The sequence below is a fragment of the Schistocerca serialis genome, chromosome 1 (genome assembly GCF_023864345.2).
Source record: "Schistocerca serialis cubense isolate TAMUIC-IGC-003099 chromosome 1, iqSchSeri2.2, whole genome shotgun sequence".
NCBI lineage: Eukaryota > Metazoa > Arthropoda > Insecta > Orthoptera > Acrididae > Schistocerca > Schistocerca serialis.
Genome location: NC_064638.1, coordinates 110,569,125 through 110,596,361, shown reverse-complemented (window position 1 = coordinate 110,596,361; position 27,237 = coordinate 110,569,125). Strand labels below are relative to the sequence as shown.

Genomic DNA, 27,237 nt, shown 5'->3' with positions numbered 1-27,237 from the left:
CTCCTTTTGTAAACACGTTGTTCACGGCAGTTGACTCTGGCGGTAGAGAATTTCTCCCAGATTGAGATACTCGTGGTACACTTTTGACACGGTGGCTTGTGGGAAGCCAACTGCCCTCACGACCACCAAGAGTAGTTGTCGCATATGTGAAACCACGATCTGGTCACGGTCCAATACGGTGATATCGGGTGTCTTGTCCATTCTTTACTGAATTGTCAGGCCGAACGGCCAATGCATACAGTATTTCTCCTTCCATACCACGTCCATCTTCATTGCAACTATAGGAACAATTTTTATTTAATTGTCCTTATCAGGAGTATTAAATTAAAAATGTATACATCATATAATTGCTCTCGAAATTTTCATTTTATGTCAAAGCCTATAACTTAGTTACTTCATGAACGAATACTTGATTTTTCTGTTGCGTGAAAGATTTATGTGAATTAGGGAACATCCCTTTTTTTGCGTGCCTCGTGTTGACTCCCTTTTATTGGAACAGGTTCGACCAACAAACAAGCATTGTAGCTTGTCAGTTGCGCCACCGACATCGATGTGGATCCTGTTAGGAAGGTGCCAAAATCAGGTGGTCCTGATTGTAGATATCACTGAGGCTGTGCACAGCAGACTGTCTGTGGTCTTAAAAGGGACTGAAATGTGGACTCAGCAGCGACAACAATCGAAGAGAGACTCAAGATGAGGAACGCAAGCGACTGTGGTGATTCGGTGATGTCTGAGATCTAGATACATACCTCCCAGGGTGTCTGCTGTTGCGCTTTCTTATTATCGAACAACTAAAAATTGTTAGAGCTAACGATCCGCCTCTGAATCCTGCGACATAGATTGTATCGTTGTCCGTGCTACCATACTGGTTTTGGAATAAGTAGTCTCAGTTACTTCCTTACGAAGCAATAACTGTAGGGTTCGCCTCGCTAACCGCACAGTCAGCGTGGAGGGCTGCTAACCGAAAGGGCCGGGGGCGGAGATTTTCTCCACCTGGGGACTGATGTTGTGCTGTCATTACGTTCGTATCTTCATAAGTGACATTCCACTATTGAGATGGCTGTATAGGTGCGTCCCGAAGCCAGTAAATTAAAAAAGATTATTACAGTGGAAGATGCAGAGCAGAAGTAAGCACAATCTGAAGGAAAAAGTGCCTAGAAGAAGAAGAAGAAGGAGAAGAAGAAGAAGGAGAAGAAGAAGAAGAAATTAACAAGTAAAAGCCTACAAATCAAGTAAGGTATCTGAAAGTGTACATTTGGAGTGTAGCATTGTATGGGTATGAGAACTGGATTCTGGGAAGTGAAGCAAGGAAAGAACTGAATTATTCTAAAAAGAATACTCATTATTGGTCACATATTCAGACGTGAAGACTCCCACGAAGCCTTGAGTGCTATTGACAAGCAATTCCAAATTTATTCCGTATTTATAGATTTCCAAAAGGCTTTTGACACTGTACCACACAAACGGCTTGAAGTGAAATTGGCACTTATGGAATATCGCCTCAATTGTGTGACTGCATTCGTGATTTCCTGTCAGAGGGGTCACAGTTTGTAGTAACTGATGGAAAGTCATCGAGTAAAACAGGTGATTTCTGGCATCCCTCAAGTTAGTGTTACAGGCCGTCTGCTGTTCGTTATTCATATAAACGCTTTAGGAAACGATCTGAGCAGCCGTCTTAGGTTGTTTGTAGATGGTGATGTCGTTTATCGTCTAGCAAAGCCATCAGAAGATCAAAACAAATTGTAAAACAATTCAGAAAAGATATCAGTATGGTGTTAAATTGACAATTGACCTTAAACAATGAAATGAGTGCTAAAAGAAATCCGTTAAACTTCGCTTACACGATAAATCAGTCGATCCTAAAGGCCGTAAATTCAACTAAATACCTAGGAATTACAATTACAAACAACGTAAATTTGAAAGAACACACAGAAAATGTTGTGGGGGAAGACAAACGAAAGACTGCGTTTTATTGGTACAATTCTTAGAAAATGCAACAGATGTACTAAACGGACTGCATACACTACGCTTGTCCGTCCTCTTTTTGCTGTACTGCTGCGGGGTGTGCGATCCTTACCAGATAAGAATGAAGGAGAACATCGAGAAAGTTCAATGAAGGGCAGCACGTTTTGTATTATCGCGAACTGGAGGGGAGCGTGGACATCATTAAAACAAATGCGTTTTTCATTGCGGCGGAATCTTCTCACGAAATTTAGAGCACCAACTTTCTCCTCCAAATACGAAAATATTTTGTTGCTGCCGACCTATATAGGGAGAAACGATCATCGCAATAAATTAGAGATCGCGCGGAAACATATGGCCAGCCGTTGTGACCGAGCGGTTCTAGGAGCTTCAGTCCCGAACCGCGCTGCTGCTACGGTCGCAGATTCGAATCCTGCCTCGGGCATGGATGTGTGGAATGTCCTTAGGTTAATTAGGTTTAGGTAGTTCGAAGTCTAGGGGACTGATGACCTCAGATGTTAAGTCCCATAGTGCTTAGAGCCATTTGAACCATTTATTTGAATCATATGGGTGTTCGTTTTTTACGCGCGCTATTCGAGATTGGAATGCATAATAGAGAATTGTGAATGTGGTACGGTGAACCCTCTGCCAGGCACTTAAGTGTGATTTTTCAGGGTATCCATGTAGATGTAAATGTATAATGAGGTGTCGTGTCAGATACGCATCCTAAATATCAAATGAAATCTTCCGATCACGAATGACGAAGTCTTTGAAGAATTTGCGGACACTATTGTAAAAAGAATGCTTATTATTGGTCATATATTGAGACATGAAGATCTAAAAACAGTAATACAGGGATATGTTGATGAAAAATCAGCTGCGAGAACACTAGTGAAATGCAGAGATCATATTAAAAAAGGCTTGAGTCTAACACCTATGCGGAAATGTACTGCGAGTCAGACTTCTGTCCACCGCTCCCAGGATTGAGCAGTATAGGAAGGAAAGACTACTGTATCCGTGCTGGTTACGCGCTTCTCTGGAAGTATTTCGACCAGTATGCAGCGGAAAAAATACGAATCCTGTGTTCCCCACGTAAGAATACCCCCTCCGTCAGTCACAGTAGCGCGAGGTACACAGGAAGGCTGTGTGTACGGTTCACTTGTTGCTTATCGGCCAGACGCTTTTGGACTGTTTGTGTGTGCGCAAAAGCAACTCATTGCGCTGCGGGAGTGTACTTCTCGTTGTCATGTGGCAGCAGGCAGCTGTACGTGTGTGGTGCCTTGGCAGATAAGCAGGGACTGGTGCAGTAGCAGACGCAGTAGCGGCGCCGTGTTTGCCGGTGCCGTGTTATCTGTGCCAGGTAATCCCGGGCAGGAGCGGTGCCGCTGGAGTGCTCTGCGGTCGCGCAGGAGGGGCGGGCTGCGACGAGAGTAGCTCTGCTCTCACAGGCCGCGCCGCTAATGACGCACCGGCTCTCTGTGTAGTCGCCGCTGCTGCAGCGTAAACCGCGAGGCGCGGCTCTGCCGGCGTCTAAAGGCACACAGAGCGGGCGCCCCGGCGCTGGTAATTGAGACGTTCGCACGCGACAGTAGCAGGTGGCGCTGTGCCGCGTCTCGGCTGGTGCCTGGCTAGCCCGGTATGACACAGCATCTCACCACCACCAAAATCCCGATCGGCGACAAGTTCACGCGTGAGGTACTTGGTTGTAGCATACACCGAGGTGACAGCGTTGCTGGTTACATCCTAAGAGGGTAATCCCAAAAGTAAGGACCCCTATTTTTTGACAACTACATAGACCTGTTTATTTCTACAATGGTTTCAAATGGTTCAAATGGCTCTGAGCACTCTGGGACTTAAATTCTGAGATCATCAGTCCCCTAGAAATTACAACTGGTATGACATGGGATACCAATTCGATTCTACACAGAGTACGCGAAGGAACTTGCCTCCCTTCTAAAAGCCGTGTATCGCAAGTCTCTAGAGGAACGGAAGGTTCCAAATGATTGGAAAAGAGCACAGGTAGTTCCAGTTTTCGAAAAGGGTCGTCGAGCAGATGCGCAAAACTGTAGGCTTATATCTCTGACATCGATCTGTTGTAGAATTTTAGAACATGTACTTTGCTCGCGTATCATGTCATTTCTGGAAACCCAGAATCTACTATGTAGGAATCAACATGGATTCCGGAAACAGCGATCGTGTGAGACCCAGCTCGCTTTATTTGTTCATGAGACCCAGAAAATATTAGATACAGGCTCCCAGGTAGATGCCATTTTCCTTGACTTCCGGAAGGCGTTCGATACAGTTCCGCACTGTCGCCTGATAAACAAAGTAAGAGCCTACCGAATATCAGACCAGCTGTGTGGCTGGATTGAAGAGTTTTTAGCAAACAGAACACAGCATGTTGTTCTCAATGGAGAGACGTCTACAGACGTTAATGTGACCTCTGGCGTGCCACAGGGGAGTGTAATGGGACCATTGCTTTTCACAATATATATAAATGACCTAGTAGATAGCGTCGGAAGTTGCCTGCGGCTTTTCGCGGATGATGCTGTAGTATACAGAGAAGTTGCAGCATTAGAAAATTGCAGCGAAATGCAGGAAGATCTGCAGCGGATAGGCAGTTGGTGCAGGTAGTGGCAACTGACCCTTAATATAGACAAATGTAATGTATTTCGAATACATAGAAAGAAGGATCATTTATTGTATGATTATATGATAGCGGAACAAACACTGGTAGCAGTTACTTCTGTAAAATATCTGGGAGTATGCGTAGGGAACGATTTGAAGTGGAATGATCATATAAAATTAATTGTTGGTAAGGCGGGTGCCAGGTCGATTCATGGTCAGGCAAAGCAGCAACTCAGAAACAGTAGTACTTTAAATTAACTTAGTGAGGTGGAAGTAATTTAAAAACAGGGTGTAAAATACATGATAGCGGGAACACGAGCCACACACATCTCAGTCCGTACTTGCTGCTGCACATCCTCGAATAACAGGAATCGCGAACCGTTAGTCTTTTTTAAGGGACCGAAGGCGTCATAATAGCATAGAGAGAGAACTGGCGTAACTTCTGCATTACGATATTTCCGATTGGGGATGAGCATTATCATGAATCAACAGTACCCCTTGTCGCAGTTTTTCCGGACGTTTCGCCTTAATTGCGTCCTGTTGCCGTAATTTCTCCATAGTTGCACAGTACCGTAGCCGTGGAGACACCAAGTTCGTTGAATGGATGAGGCTAGCCTCCAAGACCGACCAGCGTCTTGTGTCGAGTAGCGACGAGCACGGAACTTGGCGCACCATTCCACGACGGTCGTTTTCGCCAGACTTGCTGTCCGACACACATTTTTCATTCTCCGATGGATATCTACCGGTGTTTGTCCATCGGCACCCAAGAAAAGAATAACAGCGCGTTGGTCCTTTGGGACGCATTTGGCAATATCGTCGCTATAGTTCACGTTTCCGCATCTGCCACACGCGTGTCAGAAAGATACGAATGTCACACTAATTCCTTGCTTACATGTAGGTGCTTACAAATCGGCATCGGAGTCGCGCTACCTGGCATATATGCTGCAGGAATGCATTCAAACGAAAACTTCTCGATCGATTTAAGGCGAAAAAAAAACTTAACTACTAACCTGGTTAGCGATAACCGGACCTGTAATAGGTTGCCTGTCTTACCGCGTCCAGAGGCGACAAAAATTTCGTTTTCAGTATTCAGTATAATTATTGACCGAATTTAAAAGTTTATGTCGGCAAGTCAACTGTTGTTGTTGTGGTCGGCAGTCCTGAGACTGGTTTGATATAGCTCTCCATGCTACTCTATCCTGTGCAAGCTTCTTCATCTCCCAGTACTTACTGCAACCTACATCCTTCTGAATCTGCTTAGTGTATTCATCTCTTGGTCTCCCTCTACGATTTTTACCCTCCACGCTGCACTCCAATTTGTGATCCCCTGATGCCTCAGAATGTGTCCTACCAACCGATCCCTTCTTCCAGTCAAGTTGTGGCACAAACTCCTCTTCTCCCCAGTCCTATTCAATAGTTATGTGATCTACCCATCTGATCTTCAGCATTCTTCTGTAGCACTACATTTCGAAACTATTTCCAAACTATTTATCGTCCCATGTTTCACTTCCATACATGGCTACACTCCATACAAATACTTTCAGAAACGACTTCCTGACACTTAAACCTATACTCGATGTTAACAAATTTATCTTCTTCAAAAACGCTCTCCTTGCCATTGCCAGTCTACATTTTATATCCTCTCTACTTCGACCATCATCAGTTATTTTGCTCCCCAAATAGCAAAACTCCTTTACTACTTTAAGTGTCTCATTTCCTAATCTAATTCCCTCAGGATCACCCGCCTTAACACGACTATTAAAGTTAGAAATTGTGTTTGTCTCATAAGAGAGCTTATCTCACGGCATGCAGACTATAGTAATCCGGTATATGAGAACTAGAGTGCTTGACGATCTCCAAGAAACCCTACACGTAATTTCAAATCTTCTCCAAATTTTTTCTCGCCTTTGTACATTTTCAGTGGTTATGCAGTAAAACTTCAGCATCAGGCATGGCATTTTAATTTTTTATTTCTTTACTACTAACGATTCGTAACACGTTTTGCGGACAGTATCCCCGTATACCACTGAGTGAAACAGCAAAATTATATCATAAAATGGTTAAAATGGCTCTAAGCACTACGTGACTTAACATATGAGGTCATCAGGCCCCTACACTTAGAACTACTTTAACCTAACCTAACCCAAGGCATCACACACAACCACGCCCGAGGCAGGATTCGAACCTGTGACCGTAGCATCAGCGCTGTTCCGGACTGAAGCGCCTAGAACGGCTCGGCCACAGCTGCCGGCTAAAATTATATCATATGTCGGGATATAATTAGGAAGATATGACGTCATAAACATTGAGACACGTGGAAAACTAGATGTTTTATACATGGAAGTTGGTTCCTTAAAAGATCGGTGTGATGGGGCGGGCATTATTTACTGTGGTGGAAAGGAAGAAAGGAAGTTAAGCTCTAATGTTCCTTGGACCACGAGGTCGTTAGAGATGGAACACGCGTCCGGAATGAGGGTTACCTTTCGAATCGGACCAATCCTGCTTCTGCCTTTAGAGACTTCATCTACATCTACATCGATACTCCGCAAGCCACCCAACGGTGTGTGGCGGAGGGCACTTTACGTGCCACTGTCATTACCTCCCTTTCCTGTTCCAGTCGCGTATGGTTCGCGGGAAGAACGACTGTCTGAAAGCCTCCGTGCGCGCTCTAATCTCTCTAATTTTACATTCGTGATCTCCTCGGGAGGTATAAGTAGGGGGAAGCAATATATTCGATACCTCATCCAGAAACGCGCCCTCTCGAAACCTGGCGAGCAAGCTACACCGCGATGCAGAGCGCCTCTCTTGCAGAGTCTGCCACTTGAGTTTATTAAACATCTCCGTAACGCTATCACGGTTACCAAATAACCCGGTGACGAAACGCGCCGCTCTTCTTTGGATCTTCTCTATCTCCTCCGTCAACCCGACCTGGTACGGATCCCACACTGATGAGCAATACTCAAGTATAGGTCGAACGAGTGTTCTGTAAGCCACCTCCTTTGTTGATGGACTACATTTTCTAAGCACTCTCCCAATGAATCTCAACCTGGTACCCGCCTTACCAACAATTAATTTTATATGATCATTCCACTTCAAATCGTTCCGCACGCATACTCCCAGATATTTTACAGAAGAAACTGCTACCAGTGTTTGTTCCGCTATCATATAATCATACAATAAAGGATCCTTCTTTCTATGTATTCGCAATACATTACATTTGTCTATGTTAAGGGTCAGTTGCCACTCCCTGCACCAAGTGCCTATCCGCTGCAGATCTTCCTGCATTTCGCTACAATTTTCTAATGCTGCAACTTCTCTGTATACTACAGCATCATCCGCGAAAAGCCGCATGGAACTTCCGACACTATCTACTAAGTCATTTATATATATTTTGAAAAGCAATGGTCCCATAACACTCCCCTGTGGCACGCCAGAGGTTACTTTAACGTCTGTAGACGTCTCTCCATTGATAACAACATGCTGTGTTCTGTTTGCTAAAAACTCTTCAATCCAGCCACACAGCTGGTCTGATATTCCGTAGGCTCTTACTTTGTTCATCAGGCGACAGTGCGGAACTGTATCGAACGCCTTCCGGAAGTCAAGAAAAATAGCATCTACCTGGGAGCCTGTATCTAATATTTTCTGGGTCTCATGAACAAATAAGGCGAGTTGGGTCTCACACGATCGCTGTTTCCGGAATCCATGTTGATTCCTACATAGTAGATTCTGTGTTTCCAGAAATGACATGATACGCGAGCAAAAAACATGTTCTAAAATTCTACAAGAGATCGACGTAAGAGATATAGGTCTATAGTTTTGCGCATCTGCTCGACGACCCTTCTTGAAGACTGGGACTATCTGTGCTCTTTTCCAATCATTTGGAACCCTCCGTTCCTCTAGAGACTTAATGATACCTGGATGGGGCGTGCGTGTCTGAACCGCCACAGCCATAACAGCGCTCCGTGATGTTTCCTCTTATACGAGGGGTGTCCAGAAAGTAAGTTCCGATCCGTCGCAAAATGTAAACGAGTATGAAAATCCGATAAAGCTTTGCAGAGATGTGTTGGTCAGTGTCTCTATTATGACACTAGATAGCACCACGTCGCTCTTCTCATTTCTGAGCTCACAGTGAGCGCATAGAGATGTCTAGAAAATAGTGTCTCCCGCGAAGTACGAGGGCCTGATGAGAAATTTCGCCTGAAGCTATGCAGCCCACATTACGTAAGTGTCGTGAGGTTTCTTCTTCAAGACAATTCTCAGCCGCATTCTGCAGGGGCAATGAAGATGCTCCTGCATCGTTTTGAATTGGAAATGTTTGATTACCCACAATACAGCGCGTAATTGTCTCCCTCTGAGTTTAGTCTCTGTTCACATGAACCGCTGGCTATGAAGACAACATTTTGGCACAGACAACGACTACGTAGAGAAGTAGCTGGAAGGTATAGCTAACTGTTAGAAATAAAACATTTCTGATTTTCGCTGTGGTTTCCATTTCGCGATCAATCGCAACTTAGTTTCTGGACAGCCCGCGTACAAAACTGTTTAGGCTTGATGACTTATTGGCTGCTGGATTTATCTCTGGACCGTGGGCCGACTTTTGTTCAGTGATTATTTTGACGTTACATCAGCGCGAGTGGCTGGCGCTATCAAATGTTCACCCTCAGTTGCTGGCGGCTGGCGTTAGTAGGTGGCTAGTTATTCGCGCTGGCGTAACTTGAGAACAATCTTTGATCTAACATCGGTCGATGATCTCGAGATAAAAGCCGACAGTTTCTACTAACGATTGCAAGAAATGTAATAATTAAAAAAATACCCGCAAATTTCACGGCTTCAGATTAGTCCTGTTTTGTTCGAGAGTTAAATTTACAAAAAGGAAAAAAAAGAGCTATATAACAATAAAATCGATCAATTTTAGTTTAGATGTAACTGTCCTATTATTTTGCTTTTTACATTTTTCTATAAACAAACTCTCTAGCACAAAGCTTGTTTCTTCAGTTTACTTGCCAAACTTACCCATAAGACGTAAAAGCTTAACTAGAGTGCAGAGGATCGACAGGTAAATGGGGGGACTGAATTGATTGCGTGATTTATCCTTTTGAATATTTATAAGAAAGAAAAAATTCCACAGTAATTATGAGGCGCCAAGGCCCAATTAAAAACACGATAAAATAAAGCTTCACTGCGAATTTTTTTTAAAGAAAAAAATCAAAACCAGTTTTCTTGAAATTACAGATGACACACATGAGCACGAGTTTATCAAGTTATAGGTTGCCTTCAGCAACCCTATTCTGATAAGAAAGCTCTCTAGAAAAGCGCCTCGCAAGTAGCTCGTGGCTGTTTTAGAACTGACGATGACATAGCTGTGATGTGGTGGCCCCGCCACCTTGGGCAACACTTCCAGGCTGCACGGCAGGCAAGGTTGGTGTTCTCTTCCGGCTGCGGTCACAGGCCCGGCCGCCTCTTCGATGCCTTTCCGCCTTGTCCCTGCCCGAGCGGCTCTGCGGCCGCGCGTGTCTTCAGACGTGGCTTAGCGGTGCGGTGCCGCCGGGAAATAAAAGTGCTATGTGGGCACCAACGGAACGTTACATACAGACAAACCACCAGAGGTGGCGTATAACTTATTATCAGTTTCGCTCATCCGACGAGAGCACCTTTCGCACTGAAGGCAAAACGTGAAAGGTTTAAAGCTCTGCTCAGAATCATCATCAACACAAAGGTATTGTGTGTTGTATGGATAACTCACACGGTGGTGCCGAGTGGAGCTTTTATCTTCTAACGTGTTGCCATCAGGGCAAAGGGTGCCCGCTTCCGATGAACGAAACTAATTACGAATCAAGTAATGCTCCGACTGTGTCGGTTTACCTGTGTGTTAATTCCGACGGGGTGACTGCGTCCTCTGCAGCCGATGCGCGCGGTTGTTAATTTAAAAGCCGTTGCTGCCATCACATAGATGAAATAATCCGTTATATGGTGTGTGTGTGTGTGTGTGTGTGTGTGTGTGTGTGTGTGTGTGTGTGTGTGTGAGACACACAGAGAGACAGACTGAGAGAGAGAGAGAGAGAGAGAGAGAGAGAGAGAGAGAGAACACTACTCTCATCTGGGGAAACTTGTCCTCATCGAGGTGGAAGGCAAGAGCCCAACCATTTGGATTATCCTACTCACTGTTTCGCAACAACTAGATCGAATATGGCTACTCAAATTCCACATAATGACAGTCTGATGTGTTACCACTGCGACACCCCACACGTCCAGAATAGCTACACAGTGGCTCCAGGAACATTCCTCTGAGTTTAAAGACTTCCGCTGGCCACCAGACTTCCCGGACATGTACATTATTGAGCATATCTGGGATGTCTTGCAAAGTACTGTTCAGAAGAGATTTCCACCCCCTCGTACTCGTACGTATTTGTGGACAGTCCTGGAGGATCCGTGGTGTCAGTTCACTCCCGCTCTACTGCAAACATTAGTCGAGTCCATGCCACGTTGTGTTGCGGCACTTCTGCATGCTCGCGGGGCTCTAAGCGATATTAGGCAGGTGTACCAGTTTATTTGGCTCTTCACTGTATGAACGTTATGACTACTCAGTTTGTCAGACACATGAAACGTTACCTTATCGGATAAACAAATCTTTTCCAAAAAGTCATTGTTTGCACGAGTCTTCCCTAGCATATCCAGTGCAGACTGTACGTGCCTGGGTTTGTCCGTAGGCCTTAATGCCTGAAGTAGTTGCACCTTGTACGGATGTAGTCGTAACCTGTTATATAAGACATTGTGCACTATTGTTCGCCTCATTTCCAAATCTCTGGTCGTCGTACGCACCGAATTAGTCGAGCTTCTTGTAAGTGCCTGCCGTACCGTGCCCATATTGGCGTCTGAAACAGATGGATGACCTGCCCCCCGTTTTTATGAAGATCGCTACATGTTATCGTAAATGACGTACACCAAACGCGAATAGTTGGTTGGAATGGTTCTTGTTTTCCATACCGTGTTCGAAAGTTTTGTTGCACTTCTGTATCAGGCATCGCCTGTATGAACCGGGCCACACACTGAGCCTTCTCCTGTGACGTACATATTTTATCAGATTTTCAAGTTCAGTTTGCGTCAGAATTGCGTAACATGGAAGGTAAAAATTTTTTTATCAGTTTTCTTATCACTTGTTGAAAACCGCTTGTTAATATAGTTTTACAGTTACTCAAGTTTTAAGTTGTAACGATAATTTACAGAGACCCTGTATATTCACTTTATGAGTATCAACACTGGTGTTTATAACCTCCTAGCTTCGATAGGAGCGGACATACGGGAAAAACTTATCTGTTTCAGACTATTCTGTACAACAAGTGTATGTGTTAATAGTATCAGCTTAGCTTATCGATTTGCTTTGCAGGGCAGCCTGCATGTCAGGGGCAAGAACCAATTACCCAGCCTCCAAAGTGGAGGTTGCCTGTGACTTTGTCCATCTATTCTGCCCCTCCCTCTCCCCCCCTCTCTGTCTGTCTCATCCCCCTCCACACTTTTTCTCTGCACATATGTGTGTGGTGGAAGCAGTTTCGGTTTGCTTGATCTACTTCTCGGGCAGGGGCCGACATTCATAGGACACAGTTAGGGGAAGGTTGAGATGGGTAGTAGGGGAGATGGAGAAATAGAGGGGCAGAAGGTGATTGAAGGGGAAAGAGGGGACGGGAGGGGAGGTGGTGGGAAGAGATGGATATGGAGAGAAGGATGGGAAGAGATGCATAGGGGAGGAGAGTAGGAAGAGGTGGAGCATGGGAAGATGGACAGGGCGGGAGGGAGGAGCAGTAGATGGACAATGAGGAAAGGAGGAAATGGATAGAGACACGGGGGAAGAACGAGGAGATGGATAAAGAGAAGGGATTGAAGTAGGAGACAGAGATAATGGGGAAGAATGGGTAGAGTGGGGAGGAGGAGGAGCAGAAGATGGACCCAGAGAGGGGACAGTGGTGATGATGGACAGAGAAAAGAGAGGGAGGAGATGGGAAGAAGCAGAAATAAAGGAAAGAGCAGTACATGGACTAAGAGGGGAGGCAGAGATGGGTAGTGAGAGGTGGAAGGAGGAGGAAATTGATAAGGGGGTCGGATGAGATGAGGGGAGAGGGTGGTGGGGATGAGAGCGGGAAGAGGGGCTGTGGGGATGAGATGGGAGAAAGGAGCTGTGAGGATGACATGAACAGAGGAGGCTAGTCACTCCCATGACTTGCACTGAGATGACGAAAGTCATGGGATAGCGACATACACGTATACATATGGTGGTAGTATCGTTGACAGAAGATATAAAACGGCATTGCATTGGCGGAGCTGTTACTTGTACTCAGATAATTCTTCAGATATTACTTGATTATGACCGCACAAGGGAATTAAGACTTCGAATGCGGAATGGTAGATGCTAGAGCTAGCTGCATGGGACATTCCATGTCGGAAATCGTTAGGAAATACAATATTTCGAAATACATAGTATCGAGAGTGTGCCGAGAATACCAAATACTACCTCTTGCCGCGGAAAACCCACGGACCGTCACTTAACGACCGAGAACAGCGGTGTTTGCATGAAGTTGTCAGTGCTAACAGACAAGCAACGCTGCGCAGAGATCAATATGAGACGTACGACGAACGTATCCGTCACGACGGCGCGGCGAAATCTGGTGTTAATGGGCTGTGGCAGCAAACGACCGACGCAAGTGCATTTGCTAACAGCACGACCTCGCTTGCAGCGTCTCTCCTGGTCTCGTGACCATATCGGTTGGACCGTAGACGGCTTGAAAACCAGTTGGTATGAGCTGATGGTAGGGTTCGAGTGTGCCATAGACTCCACGAAGCTATGGACCCAAGTTTTCAACAAGGCACTGCGCAAGCTGCTGGTGGCCCCATAATGGTGTGTGCTGTGTTTACATAGAGTGGGCTGGGTCCTATGGTACAACTGAACCGATCATTGACTGGAAATGGTTATGTTCGTCCATTCATTTTTTGCTCCCGAAAAAAGATGGAACTTTTAGGGGTAGCAATGCGCCATGCGTCATGTCACGCGGACACTTTTGTTCGTAATTGGTCCCCCGAACAATCTGAACAATTTGAGCTAATGATTTGGCCACTCAAGTCGTCCGGCGTGGATCCCATCCAACATTTATGTTACAGTTTGTGCACAAAACCCTGCACTGGCAACTTTTACATTTATGCATGGCTATAGAGGCACCGTGGTTCAGTATTTCTGCAGGAGACTTGCAACGACCTGTTGAGTCCATTCCACGTCAAGTTACCACATTACGCGGGGCAAGAGGAGTTCCGACACGATGTAAGGAGGTATGCCATGACTTTTGTCCTTTCAGTGTACATCAACGGTGGAGTGTGACATGAGCGCCTGGTACCGATTTCACAGCATTTACAACACTCCATAGCGACACCGAGCGATGTGGGGCAGTGGTTAGCACACTGGACTCTCATTCGGGAGGACAATGGTTCACTCCCGCGTCCGGCCATCCTGATGTAAGTTTTCCGTGATTTCCCCAAATCGTTCCAGGCTATTGCTGGGTGGTTCCTTTGAAAGGCCACGGCCGACATCTTTCCCTAATCCGATGAGACCGATGACTTTGCTGTTTGGTCTCCTCCCCCAAAAACAATAACAATAACAACAACAACAACAACAACAACAGAGCGACTGCTGTGCCTTGTAAGCTGGTGACCAATATCACTGAACAATAAATTTCAAGTGAAAGTGTGTTAATTGCATGTTTTTGAATTAGTTATGTTTATTTCAGTGTGATACAAAATCATCATCTTCATAAATATTTAGCCCGATTTTTTTCTTATAAATAACTCGCTAACTAAATATGCATTTATGCTCAAAGCTTCAGTATAACAAATTTTAAGTGAATAATTACTTGGATTATGTTATGTCACGCACTGATAAATTTCATTGCCGTTCTGGAAGTACAAAAGTAAATATTAAGAAAAAATGAAGACAATATTACATGAATGAAACTATTTTTTAAGTCTATTTTGTACCAGAACTATGTAAAGCACAAAAGAAAATATATAAATCAACTGGTCACAAATGTATGTAAAGGATTAAAGATGTTAAATGTCCATATGTACAGTATATACAATTACATATTTTTTCCAGAGATAAAGTCAGAAGATGACAGTTTTTTCTTGGCTCGACGTCTATACACATACTCGGGAACATCTATTAAGAGAATTCAGCAGTAATCTGCTAAAATAATAGGGCTCCACTTGCCGGAATAGCTCTTCTCAAATGTGTCAATACCTTGATGAAATCGCTCCCCATGTTCATCACTTACTGCACCACAATCTTTGGGGAAGAAGTCAAGATGACTATGTAAGAAATGCATGAGATGTTGCAACCAAGTTTTTCATAACATGACAACATGTTATCTACAATCTCCCTGTAAGTTTTTGCTCGTTTGTACCCTAAGAACTGTAAACAGACTGCCTTAAAACATTCCCATGCATTGTTCTCATCACCTTGTATAATGCCATCAAAAGTATGGTCTCCACAAAGCTCTCCAATCTGTGGGCCTACAAAGATGCCTTCCTTTACTTTACCATCACTTTAGTAAGGGAATTTTTGCCTTAAGTACTTAAACGCGTCACTATCTTTGTTCATTCCCTAACAAAAGTTTTCACGAGACCCAACTTGATGTGCAAGGGCAGGAGCAGAATCTTTTTAGGGTCTACAAGAGGTTTGCTCTTAATGTTCTTCATACCTGGCTGAAGAGCTTTTCTGGTGGGACATTCATGTTCACTGTAATGAGATGCACAGAGCTCGGCTGTCCCATTCACAGTGAAAGCAGCAATATTTAGTATACCGCAACTGCATACCTAATAGCAGTGCAACCACTTTCAAGTCACCACAAATCCGCCATTGAGAGCCATTATACTTATGGCTTCTAGTAGAATATTTAATATTTTGGTATGACTCTTTTATAAGCACACTTTACCCAACTGGAATAGAAGGAAGCTCATTACCAATATGTAAAAGCACTGCTTTAAAGCTCAACTTTGACGACTCTATAAAGAGTCTCTACTCATCAGGTTTCTAATTAATTCTGACAGCCTTCATTAGACCGTTTATGTCTACACATGCCACAAGACTATCTTGCATTTTAAAAAAAGGAGTGAATTGTTGCTCTCTTCTGCGGTAGAATGAAACATTTACATTGCTTTCCAAAAAATTGCGCTGCTCCAATCTTGATGCTAAAATCTCAGCCTTAGCTTTAGAGAGCTCTAAATCTCTAATGATATCACTTAACTCATTTTGAGATAACTTTTGTGGATCATCAGTTGATGATACATTTGGAAGAAACTCTTGATCTTGTGATGTACTTTGTTCAGGACATTCAGAATCCCCATCATAGGTAATCTCTTACTCTGTCGGTGGTTCAGGTATTTGCAATCCTTCCCCATGTAATACTGGACGTTTGTCAGATGGAATGCTGGGATACCGCTTCTTCTTCTTAGATATTCCCCTATTGATAGGAGGAACCATACAAAAGTAGCAGTCACTGATATGGTCAGTTGGCTCAAGCCAGATCATGGGCACCTGCGGAGCCCAGGGTTTATCCTAATCACCTATTTTGCACCCAAAATTACAACTGTAAGCTTTTTCTAATCAGTGGAGTTAATTGCTGTTTTTGTGAAGCAAGTTCAAATGGCTCTGAGCACTATGGGACTTAACAGCTGTGGTCATCAGTCCCCTAGAACTTAGAACTACTTAAACCTAACTAACCTAAGGACATCACACACATCCATGCCCGAGGCAGGATTCGAACCTGCGACCGTAGCAGTCGCGCGGTTCCGGACTGCGCACCTAGAACTGTGAAGCAAGTGTCACTTCTCCACACACATAGCAAAATGTGTCAGCACTGTTAACACAAACTCGTGGCATTTTTGTTCACATCAATAGCAGTCAACTAGAACAACTGGTAATTAATCTGGAAACAAATGTGCAAAAGCTATTACATGCATTAATAAAGTCACTGAATTGGAAGCGGAGGGAGACAAAAAGATCGCTAAAATTGGTATCAAAATGTTTATATCCAAAATATTGCACACACGTAAGACCAGGGACAATAATATAATCCGTTGTTACTAGTTACTATGACTTTGACAAACTATTATAATATTTGATTTTAAACTTAACATAAAAATCCGTATGTAATTATCTCAGCGTAATAAAATAGTGTAAAATGAAAACTAGAGCTAATTTTGAATTATCTTTGTGATATTCGCGATCAGCAAATTAGAACCGATAGGAATTGACTCTTTTCATTCTATTTACATTTTCGTTGTTGCTCAGTGTATTTTGTCCGGTGGGGTTTACATGAAGAGCATCGGTTTCGTTTCGCTATCTTGTAGCACACGATTTATTATTTCAGCTACATAGATGACTGTTCATTCAGGATGGCTGTGACTGTTCCACTGGAAATGTCTCCTCACAAACCTATTGCATCGTACACTCATGTTTAGAAAGAACAGAATACCTTGAACGACTAGAGATAGGACGTTCATATTCACAAGACGTGTACAATAGTATGTCCTGCAGAAATGATTAGCCTTTCAGTCACCTCGGTTCAGCATGTGTCACGTTGCCTTGTGGCACAGGATCCGTCATGCTCTATGATAATTACGCGTCCTGTGGGATAGCCATCCCTGCTGTATTCACCTGATTCTAAAGTGCATCTCTGATTGTATTGTATTGTGTTGTATGTTAACCGGGGACCTAGAAACGACGGAGAGGCTCCGTCCCTGCCGCAGCCGCAGTGGTCCACAACCCCACGACGACAACCGCAGTCCACTTCACCCCTCCGCCGCCCCACACCGAACCTAGTGTTATTGTGCGGCCCGGCCCCCGGTGGAACCCCCCCCTCCGACCCTCCCCCTCCTCCCTCCCCCCCTCCCCCCCTCCCCCATCCCCCTCCCACCTCCTCCCTCCCCCTACCACCACCCCTTCCCCATCCTCCCTCCCCCCTCTCCCCCTCCCCCCTCCAGGGAACGTCTCACACCAGACGAGTGTAACCCCTATCTTTGCGTGGTAGAGTAATGGTGGTGTACGCATACGTGGAGAAATTGTTTGCGCAGCAATCGCCGACATAGTGTAGCTGAGGCGGAATAAGGGGAACCAGCCCGAGTTCGCCGAGGCAGATGGAAAACCGCCTAAAAACCATCCACAGACTGGCCGGTTCACCGGACCTCGATACAAATTCGCCGGGCGGATTCGTGCCGGGGACCAGGCGCTCCTTCCCGCCAGGAAAGCCGTGCGTTAGACCGCACGGCCAACCGGGCGGGCCTCATCTGTGATGGTTGGCATTGAGTCCCAGCGCTACACCCGTCGTTTCACCATATCCCACACAGTTTCGATTGGCGACAAGTATGGTGATCTGGAGGGCCAGGGCAAAGCGCCGGCATCCCGTGACACCAAGAGGGCACATGAAAGTGCAGCAACATGTGATCGTGCATTGTTTTGCTGAAAAATGGCGTCCGGGTTGTTGTGCAGAAAAGGTATGGCTACAAGTCGCAGCATGTCATTCACGAAAGTCGTACTGGTCACGGTACCATGCATAAGCACCAATTGTGATTTGTGGTTGTACGCAATAGCACCCCACTCCAAAGGTCTTGGGCTGGCGATGTATGTCTTGTGCGAAAGCAGTTACTGTGATGCCGCACTCCTATCTTCGGCGAACCAAACTGCGGCCATCATTTTCAAACAAATGGAACATGGATTTATTCGAAAACGCAGATTTATTCCCCTGGTGATGTCTCCAAAGGAAGAACCAAAGTTTTCGTTGAACGAGGAGCGTTGCATAAGATCATTTTAAAGAACAAGGAACAGTAGCATGAAACCTCTTAGCCGGCCGGAGTGGCCGAGCTGTTCTAGGCGCTTCAGTCTGGAACCGCGCGACCGTTACCGTCGCAGGTTCGAATCCCGCCTCGGTCATGGACGTGTGTGATGTCCTTAGGTTAGTTAGTTTTAAATAGTTCTAAGTTCTAGGGGACTGATGATCTCAGATGTTGTCCCATAGTGCTCAGAGCCAACCATTTGAAACCCCTTAGATATACCGTATAATCCGCGGCCTACTAGGGAAAATATCCTTTTCCTCCCTAAAGAAGAAGTCGCTAACTAAGAAACGGCCCGTGCATAATAAACCGAAACTCTTTGAATGTGTATTGCACTTAATCTCTATATCTAAAACATGCATATAATAATTAATAACATTTTTTTTATAATCTCACCAGCCGAAATTTCAGAAAACTGCTACAGTAACTTTCTTGGTCATGAAGAAGGCAGTGCTGGCAAGCTGTCGACACTCACTCCTCAGCATCTTGGGAACCTACAGAAGTACGATTCGATTTTGCCAAGACAAGGCGGTATTTCGTATTGCCCAACTATTCCATAATACTCGAATCTCCTCTGTGAGAAGTCTACATCTACATTTATACTCCGCAAGCCACCCAACTGTGTGTGGCGGAGGGCACTTTACATGCCACTGTCATTACCTCCCTTTCCTGTTCCAGTCGCGTGCCGGAAAGCCTCCGTGCACGCTCGAATCTCTTTGATTTTACATTCGTGATTTTCCTTGGGAGGTATAAGTAGGGGGAAGCAGTATATTGGATACCTCATCCAAAAAACGCACACTCTCGAAACATGGACAGCAAACTACACCGCGATGCAGAGCACCTCTCTTGCAGAGTCACCCACTTGAGTTTGCTAAACATCTCCGTAACGCTATCACGATTACCAAATAACCCTGTGAAGAAACGCATCGCTCTTCTTTGGATCTGCTCTATCTCCTCTGTCAACCCGACCTGGTACGGATCCCACACTGATGAGCAATACTCAAGTATAGGTCGAACGAGTGTTTGTAAGCCACCCCTTTGTTGATGGTCTACATTTTCTAAGGACTCTCCGAATGAATCTCAACGTGGCACCCGCCTTACCAACAATTAATTTTATATGATCATTCCACTTCAAATCGTTCTGTACGGATACTCCCAGATATTTTACAGAAGTAACTGCTACCAGTGTTTGTTCCGCTATCATATAATCATACAATAAAGGATTCTTCTTTCTATGTATTCGCAATACATTACATTTTTCTACGTTAAGGGTCAGTTGCCACTCCCTGCACCAAGTGCCTATCCGCTGCAGATCTTCCTGCATTTCGCTCCAATTTTCTAATGCTGCAACTTCTCTGCATACTACAGCATCATCCGCGAAAAGCCGCATGGAACTTCCGACACTATCTACTAGGTCATTTATATACCAGGTGATCACAAGGTCAGTATAAATTTGAAAACTGAATAAATTACGGAATAATGTAGATAGAGAGGTAGAAATTGACACACATGCTTGGAATGACATGGGGTTTTATTAGAACCAAAAAATACAAAAATTCACAAAATGTCCGACAGATGGCGCTTCATCTGATCAGAATAGCAATAATTAGCATAACAAAGTAAGAGAAAGCAAAGATGATGTTCTTTAGAGGCAATGCTCAATATGTCCACCATCATTCCTCAACAATAGCTGTGTTGTTGTTGTTGTGGTCTTCAGTCCTGAGACTGGTTTGATGCAGCTCTCCACGCTACTCTATCCTGTGCAAGCTTCTTCATCTCCCAGTACTTACTACAAACTACATCCTTCTGAATCTGCTTTGTGTATTCATTTCCTGGTCTCCCTCTACGATTTTTACCCTCCACGCTGCCCTAAATTTGTGATCCCCCGATGCCTCAGAATGTGTCCTACCAACCGATCCCTTCTTCTAGTCACGTTGTGCCACAAACTCCTCTTCTCCCCAATCCTATTCAATAGGTATGTGATCTACCCATCTGATCTTCAGCATTCTTCTGTAGCACCACATTTCGGAACTATTTCCAAACTATTTATCGTCCCATGTTTCACTTCCATACATGGCTACACTCCATACAAATACTTTCAGAAACGACTTCCTGACACTTAAACCTATACTCGACGTTAACAAATTTCTCTTCTTCAGAAACTCTTTCCTTGCCATTGCCAGTCTACATTTTATATCCTCTCTACTTCGACCATCATCAGTTATTTTGCTCCCCAAATAGCAAAACTCCTTTACTACTTTAAGTGTCTCATTTCCTAATCTAATTCCCTCAGCATCACCCGACTTAATTCGACTACATTCTCTTATCCTGGTTTTGCTTTTGCTGATGTTCATCTTATATCCTCCTTTCAAGACACTATCCATTCCGTTCAACTGCTCCTCCAAGTCCTTTGCTGTCTCTGACAGAACTACAATGTCATCGGCGAACCTTGAAGTTTTTATTTCTTCTGCATGGATTTTAATACCTACTCCGAATTTTTCTTTTGTTTCCTGCACTGCTTGCTCAATATACAGATTGCTGTAGTCGAGGAATAATGTTGTGAACAGCACTGTAAAGCATGTCCGGAGTTATGACGAGGCATTGGCGTCGGATGTTGTCTTTCAGCATCCCTAGAGTTGTCGGTCGATCACGATACACTTGCGACTTCAGGTAACCCCAAAGCCAATAATCGCACGGACTAAAGTCTGGGAACCTGGGAGGCCAAGCATGACGAAAGTGGCGGCTGAGCGCACGATCATCACCAAACGACGTGCGCAAGAGATCTTTCACGCGTCTAGCAATATGGGGTGGAGCGCCATCCTGCGTTTTGGTTCTAATAAAACCCCATGTCATTCCAAGCATGTGTGTCAATTTTTCCCTTTCTATCTACATTATTCCGTGGCTTATTAAGTTTTCAAATTTATACTGACTTTTTGATCACCCGGTATATTGTGAAAAGCAATGGTCGCACAACACTCCCCTGTGGCACGCCAGAGGTTGCTTTAACGTCTGTAGACGCCTCTCCATTGAGAGCAACATGCCGTGTTCTGTTTGCTAAAAACTCTTCAATCCAGCCAGACAGCTGGTCTGCTATTCCGCAGGCTCTTACTTTATCAGGCGACAGTGCGGAACTGTGTCGAACGCCTTCCGCAAGTCAAGACGGTGACGGTAATCGTTCAAAAGCTGTCCTATGCAGGGCAGTGGCGTGTGGCATATGACACTGCTCCACTTACTGGGGTTCGCCCTATCGGTACCGCCCCTCGCTGTTTCTCGGGCGTAAATACGATGGTGCTGCCACCGTGGCAAGTGTACAGTTCGTTCGCTTTGCCAGTAAATACTGTTGCGTAGCTGGCTCGTCTGATACGCAAAACACCGGAATAACGCCCAGTGTAAACGCTTCCGTCTGTTAGCGGGTCACGGTAAGTAAAGTCAACCGCTCGTTTCATGCTCTCGTGCAGCGTATATCACAAGGGCTGGTAATACTCGTCGTGTGCTGAGCGACAAAGGGCCGTGGTTGGCTGGCTGTGTACTGTGTACACGGCATAGCGGAGCGAGCGGGGCGCGCGCCGGCCGGCAAGAAGCGGGCCTCTGGCTGGTGTTCTTGCGCGCTGCCAGCCACCGCAGTATCTCAACAGGCGCGGCCAATATGTGTAAGTGCTGCCCTGCCCCGGCAGCGCACGTGCGCAGAGTTATTGAGACACAGGCTCCGCCCCTGCTGCTGCTCGTTATTGCGCGTCGCACATGGCGCCGTCGTAACTTTCCCTCTGGCTCTTTCTACCCAAACTGTCGCACTGTGTTCTGCCTACTGTAATGCCAGTCTAGCTCTCTTCACTCTGTGTTTAATTCTCTCAAAGTAAAGAAAAAAAAAAGGCTCTGAGCACTATGGGACTTAACATCTACGGTCATCAGTCCCCTAGAACTTAGAACTACTTAAACCTAACTAACCTAAGGACGTCACACAACACCGTCATCACGAGGCAGAGAAAATCCCTGACCCCGCCGGGAATCGAACCCGGGCGCGGGAAGCGAGAACGCTACCGCACGACCACGAGCTGCGGACTCTCCAAGTAAAAGCAGCACACTTTCTGTACGACTCGTAATCATCAAGTTTCAATTATTGCCTGTTGGAAAAAATGCTGAAAGTCCGATATTCCCAAGTAAACCTGGGGTCACAAAGCAGCAAGTCAAAAAGAATAAAAAACGGACTCCCCAAGGATCTGTGGCAACGGCCTTGCCGCAATGGATACACCGGTTCCCGTCAGATCACCGAAGTTAAGCGCTGTCGGGCGTGGCCGGCACTTGGATGGGTGACCATCCAGCCGCCATGCGTTGTTGCCATTTTTCGGGGTGTACTCAGCCTGGTGATGCCAATTGAGGAGCTCCTCGACCGAATAGTAGCGGCTCCGGTGAAAGAAAACCATCATAACGACCGGGAGATCGGTGTGCTGACCACACGCCCCTCCTATCCGCATCCTCAACTGAGGATGACAAGGCGGTCGGATGGTCCCGATGGGCCACTTGTGGCCTGACGACGGAGTGCTCCAAGGATCTGTATTGGCTCCACTGCTTTTTAATGTTTACGTCAGTGAAATGATAGACACTGAGTCAAGTAAGTTTTGCTACGCTGATGACATGGCTATAGCTACTCAAAGCAAATGACTAGAAGATGGTGAAATAACTCTTAACTGCTGACCTAGAAGTACTGAACCTGTGGTGTCACCGCCAGACACCACACTTGCTACGTGGTAGCCTTTAAATTGGCCACGGTCCGTTAGTATACGTCGGACCCGCGTGTCGCTTGTATCAGTGATTGCAGACCGAGCGCCGCCACACGGCAGATCTAGAGAGACTCCCTAGTACTCGCCCCCGTTCTACAGCCGACTTTGCTAGTGATGGTACAACCTAGCAAGGCGCCATATTTTTCAAGAATGTATTCTGAACAGATAATATTGTGAATCATGTACCGTCAAGAGCGACGTTCATTATTAATGGATTAATGTTAAGTATCAAACTAATTACGTCCGCTTTCTGAATTCTAATTCCTTGTCATGTTCCAGACCTCACGTCAGTATAGTCCTTCCCTCCTCACGCCAGCCTGCGTGAGCTAAAACGCGTGCATTTCGGCCTCCTCTCGTAACACGGTGTTGGCTCTTCTGCCAACACAACAAAACCAGTATTACAAAAAATGGAGACTATGCCCAAACCCAAATAAAACACAGACCGGCGCGTTTCATTTAAATAACAGACCAGCAGACAGAGAACTAAATATTACTTTCTGCGGAAATCGAATTAAACATAACAAATTTCCCAAATATTTAGGCATAACTCTTGACAGGTCACTTACCTTCAAGAAACACCTGGAACTAACTAGCCAGAAATTGAAAACCCGAAATCCAGAGATTAGCAGGTACCACATGGGGAGCGGATGCAAATGCACTACGTGTTGCAACACTCTCACACGTCTATTCCGTGGCAGAGTACTGTGCCCCTGTGTGTAATAGGAGTGCCCATGTAAAAAAGATTGACGCCCAGATCAATGAAGCCATGAGCACAATAACATGGACACTAAAGTCAACACCTCTAGAATGGCTTCATGTCCTCTCAAACATCACTCCGCCTGAAATCCGTAGACAGCAGGCAACAATTCAGGAATGGCAAAACATAAATCATGCAGATAAGGCAAGAGTACTACCGATACACCAAGCACTTGATGACCGCTGTCGATATCGCATTAAATCAAGAGCGCCAATATGGGAAGACAGAACACTTGCCCAAGGAAATACCTATGACTGCCACACATCCTGGAAAATCAAGTGGAACAATAGTGACCTTAACCGACACAATATAGAGGACCCCAGCCAACAGCTCCCAGGAATGCAGCTTCCTCGTAAAATCTGGTGCCGGCTTAACCGTGTGAGAACTGGACACGCGAGAACTAAATCCATGCTGTACAAATGGGGTGCCAATGACAACCCAATGTGTGACTGTGAAACTGATGAACAAACATTACAACATCTAGTGCAAGATTGCCCACTGTGAAGATTCTGTGGTGACTGGAGAGACTTGGTGGGGGCCAGCCCTGCTGCCATTAAATGGCTGTCACATTTGGACATAATTTTTTGACGAATTGTTGCTGTGATTATATTTCAACTTTGCTCAGATTTAATAATGGCTGGTGTTTGTTCTGTTTATATTATTATGTATGTGTGTATATGTATATTTGTATTTATATGTTATGTAAATTTACGATGTCAATACCGCACTTGCACTGGGTAACCCATACGATAAATAATAATAAAATTGCAAAGAACAAAAACAAAAAAATCGGATAGGTGCGAGTAGGGGTTGCACACCGAGGGTTCCGTACATTCTTAATCATGCATACAGATAGTTCATCCATCCCATGCCAAACAGGTGGATATTGCGCTAAACGACACATGCAGAATTATAACAGGATGCATGAAGTGAGCTCCAGTCGAATGGCTCTACCACCTTGCAGGAATTGCACCACCACGTGTTCGAAGGAAAATAGCAGCAAACAGGGAAAGAAAGGATCTGGAACAGAGAAAAGCGCATCTCATACGTGGGCAACAACTGTACTCACGACTCTGGTCAAGGAAAAGTTTCCTCATAACATCGGAGAAACTAACCACCACTGATGAAGAAGTCGGCTGCAACTATGGAGGGCTCAGACATCCCACCCTCATGATTGTAAAAGCTTTTCAGAGTCTTTACCCCCTGGTCATAATGAGAATTGGGCAATCTGGAAGTCCTCGAATAGGCTGAGGTCAGGAGTGGATAGCTTACGGGTTAACCTGGCAAAATTGGGATACAATGAAGGAAAAAAAAAACCAATGTGCCTGCGGGGAAGAACAGACTGTTTAACGTATGCTGGAGTGTCGGCTGTGTCCAGTCACCTGCACGGATGATGACCTTCACCAGGCAACGAAAAATGCGCCGGAAGTGGCCATATCTTGGTCAAAGATTATATGAACTGTGTTAAAATGTTCCAATGTGTGTGAGTTCTTAAGAGACCAAACTGCAGAGGTCATCGGTCCGTAGACTTACACACTGCTTAAACTAACGTAAACTGCCGGCTGCGGTAGCCGAGCGGTTCTAGGCGCTTCAGTCCGGAACCGCGCGGTCGCAGGTTCGAATCCTGCCTCGGGCATGGATGTGTGTGATGTCCTTAGGTTAGTTAGGTTTAAGTAGTTCTAAGTTCTAGGGGACTGAAGACCTCAGATATTAAGTCCCATAGTGCTCAGAGCCATTTTTAAGTTAAACTAACCTATGCTAAGAAAACACACACACACACACACACACACACACACACACACGAGGACTCGAACCTCTGGCGGGAGGGGCTGCGCAGTCAGTGACATGGTGCCTCTAACCGCGCGGCCACTGCGCTCGGCCATAAAATGTGTTAATCTGTCAACAATTGTATGAATTGTGTTTTATGTATGTTTCTGACACGAGAATAATATAATAATAATAATAATAATAATAATAATAATAATATTAATAATGATAATAATAATCCCAGGAGTCGAGAATCTCCACGATTTTTGCCCGTTTTCGATAGATACAGGCAAGACACACGGCTATCCCTTCCTGGGAAAAAGGGGTGTTAACACGAGGACAGGCAGACAGTCGGATAACAAATGACGCAAAAATATTTTTGTCATGTGATATAATTACAAATTACCTGTTTTCGAATTTTTTTCTGTGCCAGTATTGTGAAACCGTGTTTCTGCGTAAATATAATTAGTCTAGGTCAACGGAAAGTACCTTATTGGATTTGATGGAAGTTTGGAAATTTGTGGTAAGTTCCTATGTGACCAAACTGCTTAGGTCATCAGTCTCTAGGCTTACACACTAATTAATCTAACTTATACTAACTGACGCTAAGGATAAGACACACACCCATGCCCGAGGGAGGACTCGTACCTCCGACGGGGGGATGGTTTTGTTGAATGAGTTAGCGGATATAAAATATGCAACATGAATGGCCGTATCTTTTGATTGCACTAACTTAGAGGCTTGAAGTTTTTACACTACCAAGGGACCGTAGACCTTAGTAAGAGTCATAAATGCAACTTCACGCGTCAACCGGTTCCTGAGAAAAAGCTGTTTTACGGTCGGACAGACACACAGTCTGACACTAAACGACTAAAAGAATTTTTTTTCGTGTGTTGTAGTTACAAATTTACGATTTTGGTGTTTTTTTTCCTTCGGTTGTACTGTGACACCTTGCTTCTTGCCAAATTTCATGATTCTAGCTCAACAGGTCGGGCGGGATTAGCCGAGCGGTCCAAGGCGCTTCAGTCATGGACTGTGCGGCTGGTCCCGGCGGAGGTTCGAGTCCTCCCTCGGGGACGGGTGTGTTTGTTTGTCCTTAGGATAATTTAGGTTAAGTAGGGTGTAAGCTTAGGGACTGATGACCTTAGCAGTTAGGTCCCATAAGATTTCACACACATCTGATCATTTAGCTCAACAGGAAGTACCCCTTAGGTGATGTAAATGGCAGTGTGTTTCGATTACGTGGACTAGGAAGATTACATTTTTTCCGCCGCCAAGGGGCAGTACGCCTTAGTATGTGACATAAATTTCAGCTTCATACTTCAACCGATTCCTGAGACAAAGGGAACTTTACAGGAGAGACTGTCGGACAGCAAAGTGCTCCTGTATTGGTTCCGTTCTTAGCGGTTCAGGTACAGAACCGTAAAAATGGGTTTGTTTGTTTGTCTGTCTGTAGTTACATATCGAAATCGCACGCTA

At 45.0% G+C, this 27,237-nt stretch overlaps 1 protein-coding gene across 7 annotated transcripts in view; it reads left to right on the top strand.

Annotated features, from left to right (window-relative positions):
* Positions 1-27,237, top strand: part of LOC126462885 (protein-tyrosine sulfotransferase-like) — a 970,604-nt gene that overhangs the window by 798,010 nt on the left and 145,357 nt on the right. The window lies entirely within an intron of this gene.